We start from the raw sequence: 22,133 nt of genomic DNA, 5'->3' as shown, positions 1-22,133 counted from the left end.
TGTCACCCACTTTTAACGTCATGATGGCCCTTTCCACAAATGGACATTCTCTTGTTGTGTCTTGGTCTTTGACATAAACCTGTGGCAGGTTCTGAGACCTCAGTGTCGTCACTCTGTGAGCAAGTTCCTGGCGGGTCTTGTTTACTGCAGTGTCCCTGGTCCTAGAACTGTGCCTGGCACAGAGTGCAGGTTTCAAGTTACTGAATAAATGAGCATCACATGGAGCCCGCTCCTTCCCACCTGTACCCTCAGCTCACTGGCTTTAATGTGAACTGGTTTTCTGCCAAGACCGGATTAGCTGCATTTTGTAACTTCTTATCAGATGGGAACTTGTGGATTCCCAAAAGGGTTGGTAGAAGACTTCTGCAGACGCTCTCAGGACCTGTCAAAGGCGAGGTTGGAGCCTGGAGTCTCTCCCTTCCTGCTGGAGGAAGAGCCAATTGGATTCCTTGCTTCCTCCTCCTGGCTCAGCCAATCTAGAAAGACTATTATTGAAGGGAAATGAAGAGCCCGGGCTTGAACCTAGGATGAGGCTGCTTCTCGCAGAGACTTCTGGCATCACTTGCTTTTAGTAAGTGGGCAGAGGGGAAAAGAGATTAAATAAGGTCCTTTTCCTTCTGTGGATGGAGAATAAGGCTTTGGGTGCCATTTGCGCCTCCCCTGGCTGCTTTTAAATGACTTAAAGAAGCAAATCTCTACTTATCCCCTCAATCTATTTTGGCTTTAATCTTTGTGCCTTGCAATCCATCTTGTGCTTTATAGTCAGAATGAGCTTGAAGATAAATTTCTCTCTGCTTTGAGTATTTTCTATTTTGACTTATTTTGGGGTTGACTCTACCTCTGTCCAGCTGTATCTGCTCTAACAGGTGGACTATAGCTTTTTGAATTCTTTTAACTTATTTCTATTATTTGGGCTTTTTCTCTTTATTTTCATTTACATTTTTCTGGCTCTGTATACTGAGTAATTTTTTTTTTTGCATGTTGGTCATGGTGTATAACAGGATCAGAGAGGTTTCAGGTGATATCGTCAATTAGCAAGGATTTTATTAGATACAGAGGGCAAAAATGCTATTGCCTCAATCCAACTAGAGACTGATCTGCATGGAAGATTAGCTGTAGTTTTGGTAAGATGCAGTCATCTTTAGGCTGTTCTTGTTGCTTTCTCAATATCATCCTGAAGTCTTGGTTAGGACCCAATGATGGCAATCTCCTCAGCCCTGAGAGTTTCCCCTTTGGAAGGTGAATCACAAGAGCAACCAGCATGGCTTGCAGGTTAAATTGTGCCCACTGCTTGTTTATTTTATTTATTTACTTTTTTTACTGGTCCACAGCTAAGAATTATTTTTTACATATGAACATTTATAATCTGTTTGATGTTGGGAAATAATAACTTTGAGTCCCTATTAAGTGAAATGTTATCTTGCCTCCAAAGTACATCTCTGTTACCAAAAAAAAAAAAAAAAAAAAAGGTATTTTGAATTTGGTAAAATGGAGAATTTAGTGGGAATTTGTTTTTTCTATAGTTATTTAGGTACCTTTACGATGTACTCAGTTCTGCCTTTTCCTTTAAGGTCTGAAATATTTATTATTGGACCCATTACCAGGGAAGTTTGTTGATGTCTGGTGTATGAGCTAGGATCTGATCAGAGAGGCACAAACCTGAGAATGACATTCAGTGTCAGGCCTGAAGTTACTATAGATCGACAGAATAACTGGTGCTCCGTCCACTCTCCAAATATCACTCAAGTTTATCCTGTGACTTTGCTCAACAGAGGGGTACCAAACAGGGAAGGGGATCCTGGGAAAGATACTTCCAAGTTAGCCGAGTTAACCCGGTTAGCACCATTGATGTTGTGGGTTTAGATCTTTATTTTGCCACTGTGCACTGTCTAAAATCTGGTGAATGTCCTTAGAGGTACTGCTGTGTGTGCTTCTCACAGGCCCCTTCCCTGTGATGAAGGAGGAGGCTGCATTCCATCTGTCCTGATGCTCAACCCCTGCGCTGCCCAGGGAGATGCCAGTTTTGCCTTCAGGGCTCCTCTGCTTTCTAATCCATGGAGCCATCCCTGTGAGATTTGATGAGCTTTCTTTGTTTCTCTTTACCTACTCAGTAGCCCCTGCCTGGGCCAAGCCTGACCACCAGCCTGCGTCCTGAATGGGCAAGAGTTCCAAGGGAGGTAAGACCGACCCCTGCCAGGGGGTGCTCCTTCTTGGCTGCAGTTTTAGCTCATGTAGACCTCATTGCTTCCACAGCTCTATTACATCTTTTGGAAAACGTGATTTTGTTTCCCCGTTTATCCTTTTCTTCCTAGTTGTGCATTGCTTGTCACCACTTTCTATATCCTGCATGGGTACCAAAGTCTCTCTCAGGTAAATCTGGTCAGGTTGCTGTCCTGCTCAGACTGCACTTTCCCACTGGCCTCTGCACTCATCCTATCCTCGCACCCATGACTCCCCATGATCTCTGCCTGCCTATTCAGCCACATCCCCTGTTCTTTCCCTGTTACCATCTCAGGCAATATCTTGTTGCCCACACCTGCCTAAACATGGCATATGCTCTCTGGCCTGGATGATTTTATCTTTCAGAATATTTTAGACTGGATTAACGTGACCTAATTTTTCATCTAACAAACATCCTACTAATCTTTCACATTCCAACTGGTATGCTGTGTTCTCTGCCTCAGGCTTGGGTACCCCATTTCCTGAGCTTCCCTACTCCCTTTTACTCCTGTCCATGAAGATGTCTATCGATTTCCTGTCTGTGTACTCCCCAAGAAGGGACTGGGCCCCATTCATGTTTTTCCCACAGCCCCAGGGCCTCACCTGACATCGACTAGAAAGAGAGAGAATGAAAGCAGAAAGAGAGCAGAAAGAAAAGAAGGCATACAGCAACAGAGAAAGAAGGAACCACAGAGGGAAAACGCGGGGGCCCAGCTTAGACGCATTCTAGTTGAATCCAGAGGTCATCATAATGGAAATGGTTCCAGTCCCAGTCCTATTCTCCAGCAGTCTCTCTCTTCTCTAGAGCCAGGGCCAGGTCACAGTTGCTATTTGCAGACGGAGTCTGCTCCCGGACGCCGTGCTGTGCTTCTTTTCTGTGAGCAACCTGCCTTGGTGGCCCCTAGGTGCTTTATTTGGAGTAGCTGGGCAAGCTGGGGCTTGCTCTTGGGCTGGAAACTTCTGCAAATATGTGTGAATCCCAGAATGGAAGGGCCATGGCTTGCTGGCGAGGTGGGGCCTGGCACGAGTTTCTGAGCTCTCTGTGCAGAGAGACAGAGCAGGATCTGTCAGTCCTCCAGAAGCGGAGCAGAATCAGTGTGAATCTCCTCTCACATATTTGGGTTCCAAGGATCATGGGTTCCATGTCTCACTGGGGTCTACATTCTTTTTCAGAGCCTTTATATGGAATGCTTTAGGACATAGATCTGCAGCCCTGGAGTAGCAAACAAAATCAAACAAAAACAATCTGCGGGAGACTGGGGATCCTTCAGTCCTTTTGGATCCACTGTGAGATCTAAATGTGTAGGGTCTCAATATGGCTGGGATTTATGTTCAAGGTTGACCCCCTTCCTCTTCACTTTCTAAGACTCTGACACTTATCTAGTGGGCCTGTACCTGGGCCTGAATGCAATGGGCAGCTCACACTAGCCACATTTGGGTGGCTGTCACTACCCTGGAGGATTTGGTGGGACTAACTCAAGTCAAGCAGGGAGAGGTGTGAATTTCTTGTTTTCTTTGATTATAATTTTGATTCGGGGCCTTATAATTTGTGGCACATAAAGTGACTTCTTTAGTGAAAAATTCAAAGAATTAATTACAAACCAAGAAAATTTGAACTGGAAAAACTAGAGGCCACCAGCACAATCCCTCTATTCCACACATGGAGAACTCAGAGGGGTTCAGGGTGTGAGGGAGGTAGCTCAAGGTCGGGGTGAAGGGGAGGAATGTATAGGTGTTGGAGGGGAGAGGACAAATCCAAGCGCTGGCTATTTTAGCGTGTTGAACCCAAGTTCCCTAACATTTCTGGTCCACATTTTTCTAGTACATCATGAAAAACTTGGTATGGTAATGGACGTTCTTAGTCGAGCTACTGACTGGCCTAATTAGGAACTGAATAGGTGGGGCTGATTGAACTTTAAGGTCCTTCCTAGATCTTTAGGCCTAAAATAAGACTACAATCTCAGATCTTCATTGCTTGGGGCAAGTCATTTTACCTATACAGGCCTCAGTTTCTCCTCCAAAATGGGTGAGTGTGGACTTGGAGAGCCTCCAGCTGTGAGAGTCTGAGAAGACATGTCTTGGTAGTGGACTGTTAGCTACAGGGCGAGGACAGAGCAAGGAGGCAACTATGGGGTCCTGAAAATGAGGGCCTTGTTTTAAGACTGGGTCTAGGCTCTTTTCATACCTCACCCTTGGTCCCATCCTGCTTAACTGTCCCCTTGATGACATTCTGAAAATTCACTTTGAAGCCTGTGTGTTAGTTTCCTAGGGCTGTCGTAACAAGGTAATAAGAACAATAAACTTTGTGGCTTGAAACAACAGAAATTTATCCTCTTACAGTTCTGGAGGATATTTCAGTGGTTCAGAGGAACCACTGAAATCAAGTGTTTCCTCTGGAAGCTCTGAGAGAGAATCTCTTTCCTGCATCTCTCCCAGCTTCTGGTGTCTCTAGCAGTCCTTGGTGTTCCTTGGCTGGTAGACATAGCACTCCATTCTGCTCCCCTGTCTTCACATGACCTTCTGTGTGTGTCTTTGCTCAAATATCTTACTTTTCTCTTAAAAAGACACCAGTCATTGGATTTAGGGTCTACCTTAAATGTAGGATGAGCTCATCCTGAGATTCTTAATTGCATCTGTAAAGACCCTATTTCCAAATAAGGTCCCATTCATAGGTACTAAGAATTGAGACTTAAACCTATAGTTTTTGGAGGACACTATTCAACCACTGTAGTCCAAATTCCACTATTTGTTCAATAAAATTTGTCAACTGCTGACAGTGTGCTAGGCCTGCCTTGGGCTCCTATGAAGGAAGGACAGTCCTTAGGATGGAGGTAGACACAGAAGTAGACAATTCCTGAGACACACGGAGGTGATTTCAGGAGTTCAGAAGTGGGATAACCAATCCAACGGGGGCAAACAAGAAAGGTCTGATACAAAACTGACTTAGGCCACCAGGAGCACAAAGGACTGGGACCAGAGGGTTGGACACTCCTGACTGAGTGGGCAGCATGAGCAACTGGATGAACAAAGGCAAGAGGAGGTAAGAGACCCCTGGCCGCCCCTGCTTTGGCCTCAGGTGTCCTCTTGCTTACTGACATTTTGTCTGAGTCAGTTCTCTTAGTTCCATGACTACTGTTCCTTCTTGCTCTTCCTCCTGCAGTGAGAGAGAATTTGCATCAGCTGTTAGGCACAGACTTGACCTTCAGGTGGAACCATGGTGTTGCCGAGCAATACAGGCTTCTCTGTAGTTGGATAAATACTTCCCTGGTAGAGAGGACCTATTTGCATATTTTCATCTTTTTCTTTCCTTGGGGCACACAAGTTAATGGTGTTCATTGAGATGACCTGGAATTGACTTCTCAATCTTCCTCTCATTCTGGTGTGGGGTACTGCTGAAAGTCCTCTGAGAAGCTGCTGCCAAGGTCAAATCTTCCTGGCACATGGAAGGGGCTGTTCAGATCTGCCTGCTCCATGTATATTCCCAAGGGCTCAAGAGCCTTTGCTGGCCCATGCAAGAATGCAAATTTGCACCTAGGGAGGAAGAGAGGTTAACCTAGGGCAGCCACTAATCCTAAAATGGCAAATAAGCAGCACCTACAACACCATGGTCCCGGGGGGCTCAGGGCTCAGACATTGCAAATCAATCCTGGCACTCTTGCTCGCTGAGCTAAGCTCTGGCCACAGTCCTTCTCAAATGAGCACTCTAGGTAGCCCCTACCCATCAATCATAGTTGGCAGCAGAAATGAAATCCATTCGCCATCCTTGCATTAATCTTTTATCAGAGATTAATTTGTCCAATTAGTCAGGGATTTCCAACAACAATAAAGCTTTGCCTGGCAGAGACCAGAGTCCCAAGGGAATGGGCTACAGAAGTTGGGGAGCGTGGTGTTCATTATCTTGATGGGTCATTGAGGGAAATGAGCAGGAAGTCTAGAGATTTACAGGCTCTGTGTGACAGAATTGGCCCTGTCAGTCTGGCCTCTCTGGGCTGGGAAAGGCCCTCATCTTTCCCTGTGGTGCAGAGTCGAGTCTAGCTGGTTGAAAAGTATGTGCTCTTTAGCTCAGTACAGCATAAAACACAATTTTGGCACATAGATCTCATTTTGCAAATCTTGTTTCCAGATTACCACTTTTTTTCTATTGCATAGGTATCAATTATTAAATATTTTTATCCTTTGAAATTTCAGGACATTTTCCCAAGGTGTGTCCAGAGAGGGTGTAGAGGAGGAGGCACATGCTACTTTCTCCATATGATAAGGTTTAAGAGTGCTGAACCTTGACCATGAAGGGATGGCCAGTTGGGACTATCGAGGACAGGGTTGGGGATAGCCCTGTGTGTGTATCTGTATGTTAGGGGATCAGCACATCATAGGTGCTTGGCTGTATTTGTGTGTGTCTGGAATACTAGTTGTGGAGGAAGAGTATTTCATGAGAGATTGAGGAAGAGGGACCCAGGCAGAAGATTCAGGAGAAAACCTCTGTCTTCATAGAGTTGTCACTAGGAATTGCCCCCAGTTCAGTGTCCTATGAACTTTTCAGTGGAGACCAGGTTAGCTTTGGGTGCAGGAGCAACCTGGCTTTGGTACCAGGATACAGGATTTCCTGTAGGAGAAAGGCAGGGGCAGAGGAACTTCCTTTATGTGTGAGCACAGTGTGGCTTCAATCCTCCTGGGCTCTAGATGTGACAGCCCCATTTTGGCCACTTCAGAACTCCAGAGCACGAGTCGTTGCTGTGGTGCTGCAGGAGGTGCATGGTGAGAGACTGTACCTGGACACTGGGGCACGAGGACATAGCCAAGCAGATGGACCCAGAAAATAAGGAACGGAAGAGGAGTTCAGTGACGGCGGCTGTGTGATCAGTCATGGGACATGTTCACATGAGAGACATCTGGGGGCTCTCAGAAACAACTGGGTGAGGGTGGAAGGTCAGAGACACTCATCAGAGAGTGGCAAATATTTGTTCTGGTATCTTCCCCACTCACTGGACTTACCCTCTTTGAGGACAGCGACTATACCTAGAATAGGTCTTACGTAAGTACTTCTTGAGTTGACAAATAAACATTTGTGCTGTGCAGTACTTGTTCATAAATATCCTTCCGGTGAAACTTTGCATCCTCCTGGGAATAAGATACATTCCTCCTCTTTTAGAGAATAATGGAAGAAATCCAGACTTTGGGGCCGACAGAATCATTAGCAGTTATTGCCTATGTTGTTGAATTGGAGTCACTTAACATCTTGACTAAGAAAATTAAGATATTCAGAATGCACCTGGAAGTAATGGGATATGGTAGTGATCCAGGTGACAGCAGAGACATGAATAATCTGTGATTATGCAGCTAGTTAGGTTTGGACATGGATTTGAATTTAAGGTCTTTCTGTTTGAATTGTTTTGTATCCCCCGTTTTGAAGCCCCTGCACTGGCTTCCCCATGATTCTGAGAATGTTTGGCAAGAAGCAGGGACAATGCCCAAAGGAGTATGGCCAGTGGTATGAGGAGGTATGAGGAGGATGGAGGGCGGGGGGACCTGTGCTCAGTCCCTAGCTGGGCTGGCACCTTATCTGGGCAGACATTCTGTAGCCCAGCATCTTCTAAGGGTGTCCCAAGGCCCAGGGCTGTGTCTAGGTTCCAGAATGTTCCTCACCACCTCTCAGACTCAGTGCTGCTGTTAGTGTCGAGGACCCAGGAAGGGGCTGGGGATATAGCTCAGGTGGTAGAGTGCTTGCCTTGCAAGCACAAGGCTCTGGGTTCAATCCCCAGCACCACAAAAAAAAAAAAAAAAAAAAAAAAAAAAAGGACCCAGGAAGGTCAAGCTGTAGGTCTGAGGCTAACCAGGACAATGGCTGGCTGGTGTTTCCCTGGGAGTTTTATTTGTTCAAAATAGAGTTCTGCAGTAAGCCAGGTGAGGGCAAGTGCTCTTCCAATGAGAACACACCCACTCTTGACCCAGGTCCACAGCTCACTGTGAGAAGCCCCGGCTTTGGCAGAATCTCTTGGAACAAGTGGAAATCATTTTTGCCTTCAAAAAAGTACTTTTGTGAAAAGAACACAAATTAGTTTAATAATTCAAAGAACGCAATTCAGCTTCTGCTTGTGGTGAACGACAGTTGTTCCAGGCCTCACTTCTCCCCACCATAGCTACCGTGCCCTAGAGAATCCTGTCATCTGCTGCTTCTATTTATCACTGTATTTCTCGATGACATAATTGCACATCCGTTTCTTAATTTTTCACTTGTTGTAGCTTTTTACACACACACACACACGCACACACACACACACACACACACACACACACCACTCTTCTCTTCTTTCAGTCTAGCTCACATAATTTGATTAAATAAATATTCAGTGTTTAAGATAGTAATACTATAAATATAATTGACAACTAAGCAACCTATTATTCAACAATTTTATTTTCATTATTGTTTATTGTTTTCCAGGAATGCTGGGAAATGGGGATAATTGCCTCATTTTTCATGTACTTCAACATCATGTCTCTATCACTAAACTCTTCTTCCAAACCCAGCAGGCAAGTGACCAGTTTCACATTTTCCTGGGGACACCTGGATCCTTCCATCCTTCCTGGTTTCTCCCCAGGCCTTCTGCACATGGGTGACTGTCATTTGTGACCCTGCTTCACTGTTATCTCAGGAACTGGTCTGTGTGTGTCCTGGATCTCATCTCTCTGCCTTTTTCTTAGGTTATTTCCTTGTTTGGTGACCTGGCTTCCTGGGGCTCCCCAAGAAAGGATGCATGGTGTTGAGACCTTAAATATTTGACAATGTCTTTACTGGCACTTGATTAATAAGTTGACTATGTTGCTGCCAGGTAAACACCATTTTGTCTTGTCTTTCTGAAGGCTCTGCACCATTTCTAACTGTTAGCAGTTTCTTTTTGGAGAGGTCTGATGCTATGCTCATTTCTGATCATTTATATGTGATTTTTTGTTTCTTTCTGGAAACTTTTGTCCCAGGTTCTAAAATTTCACAATCATGTGCTTTGGTGAGGGTAGGTTTTACTTTCATCTGTTTGTTTTGCTGGGCCTTTGGATGAGCCCTTTTGATCCAGAAATTGTCACCCTCAGTCCTGGGAAGTGTCTTTATATTCTTTCTTTGACAATAACTACTCCCTTTCCTGTTTTATCTTTCTGGAACTTCTGATGTTAGATTCCAGAACATGAATGAATTATTTTTCACCAGTTCTTCCAAATTCTCATGTTTTTTTTTTTAAGAACTACCTTCTGAGAAATTTCTTTATCATTTAATTGAATTTTAAATTTTTTATTATTTTTTATGAATTTCATAAAACAAGTTTTCTCTTCTGTTCTTAAAAATAACCTTATAGTTTTGTTTGTGAAATGTTTTCTCTTACCCAATATATGTTTATTTTTTTTTTAATTTTCTTCCTCCCTGGATTCTCTGATTTCTCCAAGTTCTTTTTTCTTTTCCCCCTCAATTTGTTTGTGGTTATTTGGTCTGGTCTTGGCTTTTGTCCTTCTGGTGATCTTTGGCTGATGTAACAACAGGTATTATTGGTTATTATAATATTATTATAATATTATTGGTTAAGATAATATTATTATAATATATAATATATAAAATTATATAATATATAATAATATATAATTATATAATATATATAATTATATATTATAATTATAATATTATAATATAATATTATAGTTTATTGGTTGTTATAAACTGTAGTTCTTCACCCAAGGGAGGTCAGGAGACATTGGATGTTTTGTGGAGGGAACACTTATTACAGAATGCTTTCACACAGGACAGTTTTCCCAGAGAATGTTCTCTAGTTTCCTGTCTGAATGACAAACCTGGATACCTGGGAGCCACCTGGGCAGGCCCAGAGTGTGGCCTTTCAAAGTGCTGTCTCACCCCACTCACCACCACCCCTGGCCTTTTCCAGTTCAGGGCTTGTCTGACTCCATTTCTGTGGAGTAAAAATCCTCCAGTTTTGTGTCTGTGCAGCACAGGAGTAGGGATTCCATGTCTGTATCAGTCAGGCAGATTTCTGTCACAAACACTACAGAAATCTCAGTGACTTAACAAATATTTTTCACTCTTGGGGCTGCATGATAGGACAGTGTTCCTCCCGTCCCAAGGTCCTGGCGTGAGCTCCAGGGACAGGGCTCAGAGCAGCAATTCCCTCTCTCTTCCTTGTTGGCTGAGTCCTCATATTTCCTCCACCATGAAAATTCTGTTACATCCTGACCAGGGTGAGTAGATGGGGTCAGTCTCCTTTCCCTTTGCCAGCCATTGGATTAGGGATGGGCCTGTCACCTGTTCCAGCTATGAGTTAGTTATGGGGGAGGTTGCTGGGACATGTATGGGAAGAGAGTCTGGATGTGACCTCAGGAACTCTAACTCTCATCCTGTGGCCACGGGGGAGTCTAGTGTCTGAGGAGAGAGCTGCATGCTGAGGTGATTGAGAAGAAGCAGGAAGAAATCTGGGCTCTGGATGGCACCATGGACCTCTGCATTACCCTGCAGCACAGCCGCCCCACCTGGGAACCCCTTGTCAGGTGAGGCGATAGATTTTCTCTGTTGTCTGGATCCACTGATTTGTTCCTTGTACCTGGAAGCTTCCTAACTACCCCAGGCGAATGTCCTGGGGATTGCAGAATAAGAGGAAGCCCCAGCTCCAGGGCATGGTTATGTGATCAGAGTTGAAACTTGGGGTGTCAGTTAGATGCAGACTTGGTCTGGGGAGTGAGAACTGGGCCGTGCAGTCAGAGCCAGACAAGGGACAAGTCAGACAAGGTGGTGCAGTGGTTGAGGCTCCTGCTCCAGAATCCCAATTTCACCATTTACCCACGGTGTGAGCTTGGTAAACTACTTAAACCATCCAAACCTCACTTGTAATGTTTTCCTCATTTGTGAATGTCAGAAACTTCTTTCTGGTTATTGGGATTATCAAATGAGATAACACCTGCTCGCAGCTCAGACCTGTGCCTGACTCACAACACGCGCTGGTGCTGGAAGGCTGGATCCACCAGGTAGGGAGCAAGTGAGAATGACCTCAAGCTGTGTATGGGAGGGATGCCGAGTCTCAGAGCCAGGCTGGAGCTCTGTGGATGCCAGCGGAGAAGAAAGCACCTTCTCCCAAAGGCAGCGGGGAGAGGGCTTTCACCAATGTGGAAAATCACCAATCTGTAGAAGTCAAGAAATAGCAGATTATATTCAAACAATACATTAGACCAGTAGTTCTCAAATTTGTATGGCAACATTATCACCTGCGGGGCACATCAAACACAGTTTGCTGGATTCCATCCCAGAGTTTCTGATTGAGTAGGTAGGATGGGCTTGCAAATTTGCATTTCTAACATGTTTCCCAGTAATGCCAGCCCTGCTGGACTGGTGCTATAGTTTGGATCTAGAATCCCCCAAGGGCCCACATGTTAAAGACTTGATTGCCTGGGTGAAGCTATTTGGAGGTGGTAGAAACTTTAATAGGTGGGACCTAGTGGGAGGTCTTTAGATCACTGGAGATATAGCCTCAAAGGGGACTGTGGAACCCTGGTGTGAGCCAAAATAAACCTTTTCTCTTTATAAGTTGACTATTTCAGGTATTTTGTTGTAGTGAAGGAAAGTTAACACACCCGGGGACCACAGTTTGAGAACCCCAGTGTTAGTGTTAGAGAAGATGGGAGAGAGCAAGACTATGAGGGGGCCATCATTTGAAGTTAATGTCTTTTTAAATGTAAAAATTTATTTTATTATGATTTTTTATTATGGGAGATGTAAACATACATGAAAGTGGACAGGAATTTAATGAACCCTCACACACCTGTCACTCAGCTCAAGAAAAAAAAAAAACGAACTCATGTTCTATCTGTGTCAGCTGATGACTTCTCCATGTGCAACCTTTCTCTCCCCACATCCAACAGCACAGGTCTTAGCCTCCCCTTAGATCTACCCCCAGAGCTCAGAAGGAGGCCACATCTTTGAATTCAGTTGCATACAGAGATGACCATGCAGTTTGATTCTGAACGGTCCAAAATGGACATTTCTCAATTCTCTTTTTCCATTCTCAAGCATTATTCACCCCATGCAGCATCCAACTCTTCCTGACCAGCTGCTTAGATGGACAGCTAAGGCCTCAGGTGGCCATCACCACTGTAGTCTTGGGCTTGAAGACTAGTTCTTTGCTGAAGATGTCATACCACTGGCCAGACATTTCACTCAGTCAACTATGGCACCAGGTTCTGTGTTGGGTTCTGGGAAGACTGCAAGGACTAAGACCCACTCTGACGGGAGAGACAAGATGGTAAGCTGGTGACCATAAGGCAACAGGCTAAGTCCCCAGGGACAGCATAGGCAGCAAGAATCATGGGCACACAGAGGAGGGCACCCCAAGCCTAGCTGGGAAGTCTGGGCATGCAAGTCAGCCTTCCTGACTTCTTCAGGGTGAGGAGGAGGAGCCCTCACCCCTGTGCTGATGGGAGTCATCCTGACTTTCCTTGGTTCATGGTCCCTTCCTATAACCTGTGTGCATCCTCCTCATCCAGTTGTCAGGACACTAGAGTCCATTCTGCCCTCTAGGCAGAAACTGCAGTTCCTGCTGCTCCTGCTCTTGCACGATCACATAAGGAGAAGGGGTGCTTGGGTAGTATCGTGTGAGGCCAGTGGGGGGCAGATCAGCTGCTGCAGGATTAATTGGCATCAGAGCTCTCGACCCTGAATTTCCCCACTTACCACTCCGAGTTATCTGGTGATGAATTGCATTCCTTGTCTTGGTTCACGTGTAGAATCCGATGACTCTGGGATGGCCTGCTTGTGTGCAGCAGACGTGGGGGAGGACCCGTGCACACGGGATGGGCTGATGCCAGGAAGGGTTTCCTGTCTCTGGAGTGGGGTGAGAGGCAGACAGACCTGGGGTCTCACAATGCACTGCACCCGGCAGCATCTGTGTGATCTCCTGAGGTGCCGGGAGCAAGGCTGCTCTGAGTTTCCCTGTAAAGGGGTCCTGGGTCACGTAAAGAAGCCCTGGTACCAGTATCAGAGAGGGAGCCCTCCCAGGGAGCGGAGGAGAAGCAAGGTCACAACTGACGTTCTTTCCCTTCACAAAATGTATTTTCAAGCCTTCTGATTACACTAAAGCCCTTTGTTCAAGATCTCTCTTCCCATGACTAGATACAACTCACCAATTTATCATCATCTTTATATTTAATTAAATTGCTGTCTTCTATTTAATATTTTCAATTAATCTCCTAAAACCAGATCTTTCTTATAGATCTAAGTTTTACATTGTAGGTTCTTTCAAAGGCTTTGTCATGGGAGCCTTTTTTATTACTATTAATCCCCTATAATAAATAACATAAACTCCAATAATGCTACTCCAGATTCTCTCCCCTGACTCCTGTCTCCTTCTGCATTTGTTATTGACTCAATTTATGCTCCTTTAAATCGGTTTCAGCCTGGGTGGCAATACGCTAATTTACTGACTGATCAATTTGAATTTGTTTTATAAGATTCCATTAATTACTGTGTCCAATTCTCTTGCAGTGCCTGGAAACAGTGTGTCCCTTAGCATTTCCCTCCAGCCCCTCTGGTTGTATATTTTCTTGAATATGGTGCCTCTAGGTTAGGGTTGGTGAGCCTTTGGATGCTCGCATTGTCATGTGTTTTCAGTCTTATTTTCAGCAAGAAACAGGGAACCGAATCACTCTGCGATCTGGCTCTTCCTGATTCTCTAGGTAGGGCCCCTTCCCCAGAGAATCCCGTAAGAGTTCTGGAGAAGAGGATGTAATATTTGAGGAGGAGGGTGTCATTTTTGAGCAGGGTAAATGGGGCCACATGCCTTTCCTATCATGCATTGTTTAGTTTCCTAGTCTGTATATTCTGCAGTACATCCAGTCCCTCCCTAGGGACAAAGTGGATACACAGACTTGAACACACACACCCCCACAGGCCACCAGTGCAGAGGACACCTGTGCTTTGGTGGATTTCTTTCTTCTTAATCTGAAACCCTCTCCTGGCACTATCTTCTGCATCCTGCACAAGAGCCCCCAGCCTCTCTGCCTTTGTCATTTGAAAGATGATAATTCTGTGCTGCTCTCATGGCCTGATCTCTTTACTCCTGTTCTGTTGGTTGGTTACTAATTTTCTCTGCAACATTCAGGTGCAAGGGGAGGGATGCGCTTGACACAGCCAGGGTGCTGGCTAGGTGAGCACCACACTCCAACAGTGCTGGCCCAATCTGATTGAAAGTCAGCCCGGCCAAATCTGTGTCAGGCTTTGCACCCCCCTCTCCTGGCCATGGATATTTGGAAAAGGGGTAGAGATTTATATTACAGCTGGCCTATTGTCTGGAGCAAAACAGAAATGGATCCAGTGATATTTCTTTTCCAGAACAAGCAAAAGGCAGGTTAGTCAGTTGTGAGAGTGAAGAGTCAAGTCCACGGCCAGTAACAGCTGGGTGAGGTTGTGTGGGCTACTGCTGAAGTCCCAGGGCCATCTGACGGTAGAGGCTCACTTGACTTCCAACATCTGGCAGGGATTCCTGTCCCCAAGTCCCGAGCACTGTCACATCCTCTCAGCACCACCCTGCTCTTCCATCCATATAAATGTACACACACACAGATGTACACACATGTATGTACATATGGTCACACACAGACACCTTACACATATATACTTTCGATTAGGTAGCATGCATGATCTTATTTTTCTGGCAAAACAAATACTTTGCCTCAAATAAGCAAGGGCTTACTAAAGATTCATGTAGAAGAAATGATCATGCAAGAGATGATAACGCTGTGCTGGGGCCTCATTCCAACATCTCCAGGGAGAGAGCGTATTTAATGAGAATAAAGACATAAGGTTGTGGCCAATGACATAGAGTGAGCATATATCTAAGTTGTATGGCTGATTTAAAAGAGAATACAAAAGGAAATAAGTCTGCTTCCAATTAGGGTCTGAAAAATCCCATGCATTGTGAATTAGGAGGCTTCTTTACGATGAAAGGGATTTCGAGGCAGAAGCAAGTGCTTGAAAGCGATTGCTACCCTTAGAAGAGATGATAAGCTAAGATCTGACCCTCATCCACTGCTCCCAACTATGCAAAGGTCATGGTGGCCATTCAACTTGGATGCCTCCCATGATGGGGAGCCCCTTCCTCTCCCAAAGGAGCCTCTTTAGTTTAGATAGTTGGTCAGGAAATCTGTTGGCTACTGACAAACTTATCTTCAAGAAAAAGCACCCAGGTAATTATTTTTAATTTTTTTTTTAGAACCAACCCTTCTCCAGTCTCAGTCCTTATGGCTTGGGTGGAGCTGACCCCATCTCCAGTTTTAGTGGAAGCCTGGCAAGTCAGCATGTTTCATACCATAGCGCCAAGGATCGGTTCAAGAATGGGTATGTGATCCAAGCTGTACAGTGACAGCCCTGAGAATTTTTATGGAACCCTTGGGAAGGGGGCTCATTCATTTTCCTGGTTACTCAAACGATAGGATCTAAGCTGGGGGCTGTTAGGGACTGCCTTGTCACTACTGAGGGAGACTGCCTGAGGATGATGTCATGATACAGAAGACAGCATGGATGATGGAGTGCCTGAAACCTATCTCTAGACTTCATGCCCTGTGAACAAGTAACCTTCACATTTGGCTTAAGTCAATTATGTATGGTTTCTGCTTCTTGTAGTGAGATGGGAAGTGTATAATTATTAGAATTCTATTACCTTTTTATTTGTCAGAGTGAGTTCCCTACAAAATTCTCTTCATAATCTTTGTTCTGCTCTCTCGGTCACAATAGAAACATTTAGTTTCTCTTTCATAGCCCTTCTCCAAAGCTTTTCTAGCAGGTTGCAATCTTTACTTTTTTAGACAGGGTGTCACTAGCTTGCCCAGGCTGGCCCCAAATTCCAGGGTTTGGGGGATCTTTTTGTCTCAGCCTCTAGAGTAGCTGGAACTACAGATGTGCACCACCACACCCAGCACACAAATCTTACTTTTTGTGTATAACGTTTACCCATTGTTTTATCTGTTCTTAGGATAAGACATCTCTTTCCCTCACCATGAAGGTTCTCTTGCTGTAGACAAGCCATGAATTTCCAGTGTTCTTCTCAATGTGGCTCCCACATCAGAACCTTGGATTCCAAGGGTGGCCTGATTGAACTGAGGTACACAAGGCTACCCTTTCTCTACTAGGATGAACACTATCATACAGTATAAGAACACATTCATAATTTTAGAATTTGTGATGAACAGTTGACACACTGAGGTTATGGTTATATAAAACCATGGACTAGTTTTCACAACAGTTGCCAGAAGTCAATGCTGATGTATCCTTCACTTAACAACTAGTTACAAACACTGCTTGTCTACAATGGTCTTGATCCTTTCCCTGGCTGTGCAACCCCAGGAAAGCTGTTGAATTACTTTGGGATCTTGCTTTTCAAGGTATGGTGCAAGATCCAGAAGCATCAGTCTCATCAGGCAGCCCATTAGGACTTTTAAGCTCTATTCCAAACCTACAAAATGGTATCTGTATTCCAGCACAATATCTGGGTGACATATGCATATTAAACTACAGGGAAGAATTTCCATGGATATGGCTCCTTTTTTCATTGTGTAGTCAATTTTTAAGACAGAGTCTTATTGAGACATAAGTCACATACCATCTATTCATCCAATTTAAGTATACAATTTTATGTTTCTTATTATATATATCCACACTTATGCAATCTTACCATCCTCTAATTTTAGATAATTTTTGTCCTCCTTAATACAGATTCAGTACCTATTCATGTCAATCTTTATTCTTCTCCTACCCCCATCCTAGCCCTAAGCAATCACTGATCTATTTTTCTGTCTCCATGTGTATGGCCATTCTGGACATTTCATATAAATGGAGTCATATACCATATCATCTTTGATGCTTGACTTCTTCCATTTAGCATAATGTTTTCAAGGTTCAGCATGTTGTAGCAGGTATAAGTACTTCATTTCCTTTTTATTACCAAATCATATTTCATTGAATAGATGTACCACCTTTGGTTCATCCATTCATCAGCTGATGAACATTTGAGTTAACCCTACTTTTTAGCTATTATGAGCAATGTTTCTATGAACATTCATGTCTAAGTTTCTGTATGGATGTATGTTTTCAATTTTCTTGGGCATATTCCTACAGGTAGAATTTCTGGGCCATATAGTAACTCTACCACTTCTCATTCAAGAAACTACCAAACTGTTATCCAAAGTGGCTGCAGAATTTTACATTCCCACCAACAATGTACGAGGGTTCTAATTTCTTCATTTCTTCACAAACACCATTTTAAAAATGGTGGGTACTAAGTGTGATCTCATGTGGTTTTGATTTGCATTTACCTAGCAATTGAAGATGTTGAGCACCCTTTAATATGTCTATTGGACACTGTATATTTTCCTTGAAGAAATGCCTATCCAAATCTTTTGCCCATTTTAAAATTAGTGTCTTCTTACTATTTGTTATAAGAAGTCTTTATGTATTATACATGAAAGTCCCATATAAGATATAATATTTGCAATTTTTTTTTCCTATTTCTATTTCACTTTCTTGATGATGCTTTCTTCTGTGCTTTGGAGCACAAAAGTTTGAAATTCATTGCTCATGCTTTTGATATCAGATCTAAGAATCTATTGCCAAATATTAAGATTTATTATTATATTTTCATCTAAGCATTTTATAAGTTTAAGTTTTTATATTTGCATCATTGAACCATTGAGTCGTTTTGCATATGGTGTGAGGTAGGGGTCCGACTGCATTTTCTTACAGGTGGAACTCCAATTTTGCCAGCACTAGGTGTCAAAAAGACTATTTTTTCTCCATTAATAGACCCTTGTCAAAAATTGACCATAAAAGTAAGAGTTTATTTGTGGACCTGTGATTCTATCTAATTGATCTATGTGTTTTGCTCTTATGATAGCACCATGTGGTATTGATTACTGAGGCACTATAATAATTTGGAATTAGGAAATGTGAGTCTTCCAATTTTGTTCTTCTTTTTCAAGACTGTTTTGGCTATTCTAGTTTTCTAAAATTTCTGCTTGAATTTTAGAATTGATTAGTTAATTTCTGCAAAAAAAAAAAGAAAGGAAAAGCAGTTGAATTTTGATAGGAACTGCATTAAACCTGTAGGCTCATTTGGCAAGCATTATCTTCTTTAATATATTAAGTCTTCCAAACAATAAATGTGGTTTATGTTTCCATTTATTTAGAAATTACTGAATTGTTTTTCAAAAATAATTTATAGTTTTCAGCATGCCAATCATTCAAGGGTTGCATTGCTTTTGTTAAATATACACATAAGTGTTTGTTCTGTCTGATGCTATTATAGATAGAATTGTTTTCTTAATTCCAATTTTAGAATGTTCATTGCAGAATAAAAATTCAGTTGACTTTCGTATATTGAGCTTGTATCCTGCCACACTGTCAAATTTGTATATTCATTCTGATAGTGTCTTAGGGGGCTCCTTAGGAGTTCTTTATACAAGACCATATCATCTGCCAATAGATTGTTATTCTTTTCCAATCTTAATGTCTTTTATTTATGTCTCTTACCTAATTTTCTGACCAAAGCCTCCAATATAATTTAAATAAAAGTGATGAGGAAAGATATCCTTACCCTGTTCCTGATCTTTGGGAACAAGATTAGTCCTTCACCATTTAGTATGATGCTAACTGTAGGTTTTTCATGGATTCCCTTTGTCAGATAAAATCCTGTTCTCTTTCTTATTTTGTTGAGCAGTTTTTCATCATGAATTGGTATTGATTTTTATTAAATGCCTTTTCTGTGCTTATTAAAATAATCTTATTGTTTCAGTTCCTCATTTTAAAAATATGGTATATATATATATTAATTAATTTTGGGATGTTAAACCAATCTTGCATTTTCAGGACAAATCTCACTTATGCATAAATGTATCATCCTTTCAAAGTGTTGCTAGATTTTGCCAGTTAGTATTTCCTTTCATCTATATTGATGAAGGATATTAAGCTGAAGTTTTTTTCTTGTGAGGTCTTCATTTGATTTTGATATCAGGGTGATACTAGCTGTATACAATACATTAAAAAGTATTTCCTCCTCTTCTAATTTCTGTAAGAAGTTGTAAAATATTTTGTATTAGTTCTTCTTTGAATATCTGATAAAGTTTGCCAGTGAATCCCTTTGAGTTTGGACTTCTCTTTATAAAAAGTTTTAAAATTACTGATTTGATTTCTCTCTCTTCCCCCACCCCCTTCCTCTATTTGGTGCTGAGAATTGAACCCAGAGGCACTTCACTACTCGGCAGCCCTGTTTACTTTTTATTCTGAGACAGGATCTTGCTAAATTGCTGAAGCTGACCTCAAACTTGTAATCCTCCTGCCTCAGCTTCCTGAGTTGCTGGGATTACAGGCCTCCACCACTATGCCCTGTTGGCTCTAACCCAATCTCTTTATTTGTTATAGGTTTATGCAAATTTTCTATTTCTTCTTCAATCAATCTTGGTAACATGTATCTTTCTAGGAATTTGTCCATTTTGCCTACATTATCTAATTTGTTGACATACAGCTGTTTAAACTATTTCCTTATAATTCTTTTTACTTCTGTGAAGTTAGCAGTGATATCTTATCTATTATTGCTGACAATAATTTGAGTCATCTCTCTCTTTTATTCTTGGTCAGTCTCACTAAATGTTTGTTTATTTTACTGATCAAAGTACCAGCTTTGGTTTAGTTGATTTCCTCTACTGTTTTTTTTTCTATCCTCTTTTATTAATTTTTATTCTAGTTTTAGTTTCTTTATTCTGATTGATTAGGGTATAGTTTGTTGATTCTAGGTTATTCTTTTTAATTAGGAAAAAAGAGCATAATATTACCTACTTCAAAGTTGCAAAGTTTAAATAAAACTTGCAACTGGCATATAGTAGCTATTCAATAAATGTTAGTTTCTTTATTTGCTCACCTTTGTTGTTTTGGACCCATAAATTCAGCCTGTTGATATCAGTTTTGGTATTTCTATTGAAGGGCACTAGTCACCCTGCTCAGCTGTGTATCATCTAAAAATTTGATAAAACACGATTCCAATACCTACATCCAAGATGTGAATGAAAACAACAGAGTAGGGTGAAAGCCAGTGGCATGCTTCAGCAAACTTCCTCCAGATGGACATCGATCCATTAGCCAATGCTCTTTGGGCACAGCGGTTCAGCCATAAATCCACCCAGCTGTCCACATTTGCCCCTGCCAAATGCCCTACTAAAGCTATGTTGACTGTGCCTCTCCCAAATCCCCTCATCCCTGCTGCTGTTGGGCTTGCCCATCTGTCATCTTGCTCCTCCTGCGGTATGAGAGATTGAGTTATTGGCCCCAGTTTTTTAATCCCTCCCTGAATTCACACCCTTGTCATAGCCTGCTTATGAGTGGAGTGTACTTCCCATCTTCCACTTTGAAGTTGTCCATATGATTTGCTTTGGCTAGCCACGGTTGATGCCACAGTGCTAGCTCCAAGCCTTGAGTCATAAGAGACCTCACATGGTTCCAATCACTGGCCTGTACCCCTGCCATGACCTTGACAAGAACATGCCCAGGACCGTCCTCTGGTCCAAAGGAGAAGGACAAATGTGTGCAACAAAACTAGGCCCACAGCTCTCCAGAATAAAGCAAAGGTGCTCTAACTCACATAGATCCTGGAGAATAAATAATAGCTGTCAAAGGGTTTTGGGCTGGTGGGTTACATGACATTATCAGAGCAATAACTGATTAACATACTAGGTAAGATCAACAGTTGTGATAAGGGATGGCAGAAAGCTGAGTCTCTGAACTAGGGGAAAGAGCTTTGGGCTAAGGGTGGTTTTGAAGGAGTCTAATCCTGGTGCCAACTACCCCAGGGTATTTTCCTCACCTCTACCTGGAACAGTAGGAAGGGCCTCCCTCCCTTACAGGAGTCCTCTGCTGTTTCTCTGAGGGTGGGACAAGGCTGGTGGGCAATGGCCACATGTAAGATGCATTTCCTCCACAAGATCCAGATTTAGACAAAACTCTAAAAGATTCTCTCTGGAAAGTAAGTTGCTACCATAATTTACAGGACCCCACAGCAACCAATGTTATTGCAGTGAAGGGCACTTTACAGGACGTGGTTCAGGTCCTAAGGGCAGAGGGATGTGAAATTTCAGCATCCCTATAGGGTTTAAGCCTTGTTTTCTATTCAAGAAAGCCAGAGAGTAAGATTGGTGTTATCCACCAGTACAGGCCTATTCACTGGGAAGCAAATGAGGCTTGGTCTTCAGGTCCCTTACTGCCAGGTCATTGTTAAGACCTCAGGAGAGACCTCAGTAAAGTGTTTACATGGTTCTGTGTTTCTGTGGAATTTGCAAAGGTGAGGGATTAACTGCAATCTTAAGATCATGGTCACTGTCCATTCTCTTTCCTGCCTGTCAGACTCTTTTTTTGTGTGTCAGGAGGCCCTGGAGTAGCCAAGGACTTTTCTGGAAGTTTGAGTTGGGATGTGTTTAGTTTGGGTTTAGTGTGATGTATTTCTGTGATAAATAACTGCCAGCTATGCTAGTACAGGAAAGTCTTCCAGAAATATCCTTACTGCCCACTCTGCAAACTTGCTTAGCATCTTGACATGAATTGTCAGTGGCACTCAGCTCTGGAGGTGGGTGGGTAATGCAGGAAAAACAAGACTTGAAATGTACAGATCTATGGTATTCTGTGGGATTTTCTTTTTTCTTTTTTTTTTTTTAAGACTGAAACTTGCATTTTTAACATGTCCTTTTTGGTTCACTTTAATTATACATCATAGTGGTATTCATTGTGACATATTTGTACATGTATATAACCTAAGTTGATCAGTGTCATTACCAAGTACCTCCCCTTTCCATCCCCAATCCTCTTCCTCTAATTTACTGGTCTTCCTACTATTTTTTAATCA

At 42.7% G+C, this 22,133-nt stretch overlaps 2 long non-coding RNA genes across 2 annotated transcripts; both read left to right on the top strand.

Moving 5' to 3' along the window:
- Positions 1 to 421: 421 nt before the first annotated feature.
- LOC124992318 (uncharacterized) lies at positions 422 to 9,418 on the top strand. The gene is made up of 3 exons (XR_007110095.1): positions 422 to 571; positions 2,112 to 2,177; positions 8,920 to 9,418. It is a non-coding gene; the product is annotated as an uncharacterized LOC124992318 (long non-coding RNA).
- Positions 9,419 to 9,954: 536 nt separating this feature from the next.
- LOC124992317 (uncharacterized) lies at positions 9,955 to 19,442 on the top strand. Its single transcript, XR_007110094.1, has 4 exons — positions 9,955 to 10,758; positions 11,124 to 11,232; positions 12,272 to 12,503; positions 15,468 to 19,442. It is a non-coding gene; the product is annotated as an uncharacterized LOC124992317 (long non-coding RNA).
- The last annotated feature ends 2,691 nt before the right edge of the window (positions 19,443 to 22,133 follow it).

This window comes from Sciurus carolinensis, chromosome 9 (genome assembly GCF_902686445.1).
Source record: "Sciurus carolinensis chromosome 9, mSciCar1.2, whole genome shotgun sequence".
Classification (NCBI taxonomy): domain Eukaryota; kingdom Metazoa; phylum Chordata; class Mammalia; order Rodentia; family Sciuridae; genus Sciurus; species Sciurus carolinensis.
This window is presented reverse-complemented; position numbering and strand designations above follow the sequence as displayed.